Source organism: Rutidosis leptorrhynchoides, chromosome 1 (genome assembly GCF_046630445.1).
Source record: "Rutidosis leptorrhynchoides isolate AG116_Rl617_1_P2 chromosome 1, CSIRO_AGI_Rlap_v1, whole genome shotgun sequence".
Taxonomy (NCBI): Eukaryota; Viridiplantae; Streptophyta; class Magnoliopsida; order Asterales; family Asteraceae; genus Rutidosis; species Rutidosis leptorrhynchoides.
In genome coordinates this window covers 524,545,610-524,551,860 of record NC_092333.1, presented here as the reverse complement: position 1 = coordinate 524,551,860, position 6,251 = coordinate 524,545,610, and positions in this window count along the sequence as shown.

Below are 6,251 nucleotides of genomic sequence, written 5' to 3'. Positions count from 1 at the left end.
CTCTCTCTCTTCTTTCTCTCTCCTTTCTTCTTCTACGCGACACCATCACAACCTTCGGCTCTCATCTTCACCGTGACCCACATGTTTTCTTACTACGACTACTAACCGGAACCAAGATTCCAAGAACAACCCAATAACATCACCATCGAATACATTAACCTGCTATTCATTTCTATTATAACTACGCACTACTCGAACCGGGTCCTTGTTATTACTGGTGGTTGACGACAAACAATACGAGAAACATCTTTGAATTACTGTCATCTTTCGGTTTGATGTCACCGTTTAAATCACTAATGCAAATGTTAAACGTTTCTGATTATATCGTAAATACCAATACCACCGAGCTATAGTCTGTTTCTGTCTTTCTATTTTCATTCGATGGTTATTTTCCTCCAGTTAATGGATTGTGTAGCAGCAACCTGGCCCAAGTTGTTTGCTAACAACAAAAGGCCCATCAAAAATCCATAAGCCCAATATGAGGAATCTGATAGAAAGAGCTATATACATTCGGGTTGGGATATAATTAGAAAAACAAGAGTGGTTCAGTGGTTTATTTTGTGGAATTTAAGCGAGAGGTTGTGAGTTCAAAACTGGGTTCTGGCATTTAATTTTTTGGAAGCCTTTTGAAGGTAGTATTATCCTTACTAATTACCTTTATTATTATTATTATTAAAGATTATCATTTTTAGTAACATTATTACTAAATTTACCATTTTTATCATTATTAATATTATTATTGTTAGCATTATTGTAGTTTTACTATAATTATTATTTTAACAAAGAAATAATACTTTTATAAAAATATAGTTAAAACATATAATCTAACTACAATGATGTTTTTATATTAAGTATTTATAAAATAAGTATAGTTAATAATTAATGAAACATATAATTCATTAAAATAACAAATATATCATTAATAATAGTAGTATATAAACTTGTTCGATTACAATGTGTTAATATATATAATTGATATAGGTTCGTGAATCCGAGGCCAACCCTGCATTGTTCAGTTCAGTCGTATGCATATTTTTACTACAAAATATCGTATCGTGAGTTTCATTACTCCCTTTTATATATATTTTTGGGACTGAGAATACATGCGCTGCTTTTATAAATGTTTTACGATATAGACACAAGTAATCGGAACTACATTATATGGTTGAATTATCAAAGTCGAATATGCCCCTTTTTATTAAGTCTGGTAATCTAAGAATTAGGGAACAGACACCCTAATTGACGCGAACTCTAAAGATAGATCTATCGGGCCCAACAAGCCCCATCCAAAGTACCGGATGCTTTAGTACTCCGAAATTTATATCATGTCCGAAGGAGGATCCCGGAATGATGGGGATATTCTTATATGCATATTGTGAATGTCGATTACCAGGTGTTCAATCCATATGAATGATATTTTTGTCTCTATGCATGGGACGTATGTTTATGAGAAATGGAAAATATGAAATCTTGTGGTCTATCAAAATGATGAATTTTATTGTTTTATGATAAACTTATGAACTCACCAACCTTTTGGTTGACACTTTAAAGCATGTTTATTCTCAGGTATGAAAGAAATCTTCCGCTGTGCATTTGCTCATATTACATGGAGTCGTTTATGGCATATAGAGGTCAGAACCTCGCAATGGGACCAACTGTTGAAGACTTCGTCCAGATGGATTAGGACGGGGCATTTCATGAGTAATAGATTACTAACCAAACTGCAATTAAGGATTTTGAATTGGATTTCGTTTTCAAAATTTTTTAAAAAAAAATGAACATAACAGAGGTATACGATATATAAAAAGAAATATTTTTGTTTAATTCGATTATTACTGAGTAATGTAATTGATAATGATGGTGAGAAATCCACTGGTATCGATTTATATAAGTGAAAAGTCCGAATGAAAACAAATTTAAGGCCAGTAGGAGATTAAACAAATAATCGGATATAAATAAATATATAAGAAAACTGTATCGTGGGATAAAAAATAGCAGATAATATATAAATAAAAGCAGATCACGATTAAAATCAGATCTTATAATTAATAAAAAAATAAAATAGATATGGAACGCAGATCACCATCTCAAAAGCAGATTAGTTTAAGAAAGAAAAAAATACGATATATATATAAAATTTAAAAAATAGATCATGATTAAAAGAAAATATAAAATAATAAAAGTGGATTACCTAATACCTAATTTCATTATCTGTATGTTTATTTAAATAATATTAATAATAATAATAATAATAATAATAATAATAATAATAATACTAATAATAATGATAATTGTATTAATCATGATTTTAATAATAATAATAATAATGATAATAAAAATGATAATAATAGTATTAATAATAATAATAACAAATAATAACAAATAATAAAAATGATGATATTACTAATACTAACAATAATGATAATAATATAAATTATGTTAATGATATTAATAATCATATTATAAATAATAATAATAATAATGTTGATAATAATAATATTGTTTGTATAATAACAATACTGATAATAAAGATATTAATTATTGATATATTGTTTAAAAAGATATTATTAATAATAATAATATTATTATAACAAATAAATGCTAATACACAATTATTTACAAATAATGGCTCGTGAATCGTTAGAATTAGTCGAGGTTAAATGAAATCATATAAGAATTTTTGTTTAAATTTTGCCGAAAATTTCCGGGTTATCACACCGCCCAAACCAACTGTTGCTAGACGAACACCATATCCAATTGAACCGGTAATGAAGTAAGCCAACTGCGAAATCTCCGGCAACTTGTTTTTGAAATTTGTTGAATCTGATTTTGAAATGGGTTTGGGAATGGTAATGATTTTAGAAAGAGAAAGAGGATGAGAGAAAATAAAGTAAGTAAAATTACTAGTATATTTGGTAGTGTTAGTGCATAATTTGTAATCCCTAGTTCCATGAATGTTAATGTATTATTCGATCATGTAATAACCTGTAATATTGTTAAACGTTGATTGTCGATTGCTACTTTATATATATGTAAACATTTAAATGTAATGTGTAATGTTACTCGACAGTCGGCCGACTGACATAGTCAATCGACCGAATGTCAACCACAGTCGATCGACATAAGATCTGGGATATTTAAGCCAAGTTAATCTCCACTAATTTGGTTAATCACTTAATTAATTTACACACACAAACAGTTCTAGGTCCGCTCTCTATCAAAACCTTCATGTTCAAATACCACAGAATGTCAGTCTAGGCTTCGTGTTTATCAAGATCTAATCTTGGTTTGACTCGTACGAACCCGAAAACCCATAGATATTCGTTTAAGCTCGTTCTAGTGTTATTTCGCCTCTAGATCGTGTTAGGTTGATTCTAAGGTCCCTTTTCAGCGTTTACAAAGTGGTATCAGAGCCATGGTTTACTGAATCAATTATTTTAAAGGAGTTCTTGTTATATTTTTGGGTCAAAAATGGTTTTAGATTGAATTTTGCATACTTTTACGTTAAACTTTTTGTTTTAATTGCTTTAGAGTGTTTACAGAAGTCATTCTAAGTTGTTTAAGGTGTTGGTCAGTGTTTTTAGTTCGAAAATTGAGCTTGAAATCGTTTAGAAGTCAAAAACCTGATTTTTGGATTCTAGATCTGACAGAAACTACAGTCGACTGACTTATGTGTCAATCGACCGATTTAGGATACAAATCGACCGATTGTAGTTTATTTCGACCGATTGCCATTAGTTCGACCGATTGTCATTAGTTCAACCGATTGTCTTAAAACCGACTGACTTTAGTTCTAAACCGACCGAGTTAAACTCTAAACCGACCGACGGAAATTCTAAACCGGCCGATTGAATGAACATCGACCGATTGAGAAAAGTAATACCATTTGACTTAATATAAATAGAACTTCGACCGATTAACCTTTGACAGTCGACCGACTGTAATTGTTCATCGACCGACTGTCATTCAATCGACCGACGTTGAACCAGATTAAACCTTATTTAATTTTAACGATGTCTGACCAGGCAATGGCAATTACTTCCGGCGTTCAGAATATTTTACTATCTGATAGTGAATCAAGTAGTGCCAATCGTGCTCCTAGACTTGATAATACAAATGATTACATTAGATGGAGGTCTAGATTTATGAATTACATTAGAGGCCTTGATCATAGAATGTGGGATTTGATACAACGTGAATATAAAGAGCCTTTAGGTACTGATGGTACTAGTAAAAAGTATGAAGATTATAGCGTGACCGAAAAAGAAACATATGCCTTAGAATGTAGATGTTATGCTCAATTGACTCAGGGTTTAGATGGTGATATTTATCATCAATATCAGATGCACTTAACATCATATTCTCTTTGGAATGCTATTAGGATAGGTGTAGAAGGAAATAAGACGTATCGTGAAAAGAAAGCTAAAGTAATCAAAAGTGAATGGAAAAGGTTTACTGCTCTAAGTCATGAAATTTTAGAGGAGACAATCATTCGTTATCGTCATCTTGTCTCTGAATTGGGTTACTTAGGTGTAGAAGTTACAGAACAGAAAGCTATCAAACAATTAAAAGATGGTTTACCACACAAGTAGGATGTGTTTGTTGAATAGATAGAAGACAGAGCTTTGTCTGCTGGTGAATCACTTACCCTAGATAAATTCACATCAAAGTTGATGGTAAAGGACTTGGATATGGAAACCAAGAAGAAACTGTAGTGACCCGAACTTTTCCATGTTTATATATATTAAATGAAATTGTTATTTACATGATTAAGTGTTTCCAACATGTTAAGCAATCAAACTTGTTAAGACTTGATTAATTGAAATAGGTTTCATATAGACAATTGACCACCCAAGTTGACCAGTGATTCACGAACGTTAAAACTTGTAAAAACTATATGATGACATATATATGATTATATATATAGTTAACATGATATTATGATAAATAAGTATCTCATTAGGTATTTTAATAATGAGTTATATACATAAAATTGAGTTTATTGAATTAAGAAACTCGAAACGATATATATAACGATTATCGTTATAACAACGTCTTACTGAATACATATGAATCATATTAAGATATTGATACACTATGTTTAACCATGATAAATGATAAGTAAACATGTCATTAAGTGTATAAACAATGAACTACATATGTAAAAACAAGACTACTAACTTAATGATTTCGAAACGAGACATATATGTAACGATTATCGTTGTAACAACATTTAACTGTATATATATCATACTAAGATATATTAATATATCATGATATCATGATAATGTAATAATTTAACATTTCTTTAGATATAATAAACAATGGGTTAACAACATTTAACAAGATCGTTAACCTAAAGGTTTCAAAACAACATTTACATGTAACGACTAACAATGATTTAACGACTCAGTTAAAATGTATATACATGTAGTGTTTTAATATGTATTCATACACTTTTGAAAGACTTTAAGACACTTATCAAAATACTTCTACTTAACAAAAATGCTTACAATTACATCCTCATTCAGTTTCATCAACAATTTTACTCGTATGCGCCCGTATTCGTACTCGTACAATACACAAATTTTAGATGTATGTACTATTGGTATATACACTCCAATGATTAGCTCTTAGTAGCCCATGTGAGTCACCTAACACATGTGGGAACCATCATTTGGCAACTAGCATGAAATATCTCATAAAATTACAAAAATATTAGTAATCATTCATGACTTATTTACAAGTAAACAAAATTACACATCCTTTATATCTAATCCATATACCAACGACCAAAAACACTTACAAACACTTTCATTCTTCAATTTTATTCATCTAATTGATCTCTCTTAAGTTCTATCTTCAATTTCTAAGTGTTCTTCATAAATTCTATAAGTTCTAGTTTCATAAAATCAAGAATACTTCCAAGTTTGCTAGCTTACTTCCAATCTTGTAAAGTGATCATCCAACCTTAAGAAATCTTTCTTATTTACAATAATATATCTTTCTAATACAATATAATACTCATATTCAAACTTTGATTCAATTTCTATAACTTTAACAATCTTATTTCGAGTGGAAATCTTACTTGAACTTGTTTTCGTGTCATGATTTTGCTTCAAGAACTTTCAAGCCATCCAAGGATCCTTTGAAGCTAGATCTATTTTTCTCATATCCAGTAGGTTTATCCACAAAACCTGAGGTAGTAATGATGTTCATAACATCATTCGATTCATATATATAAAACTACC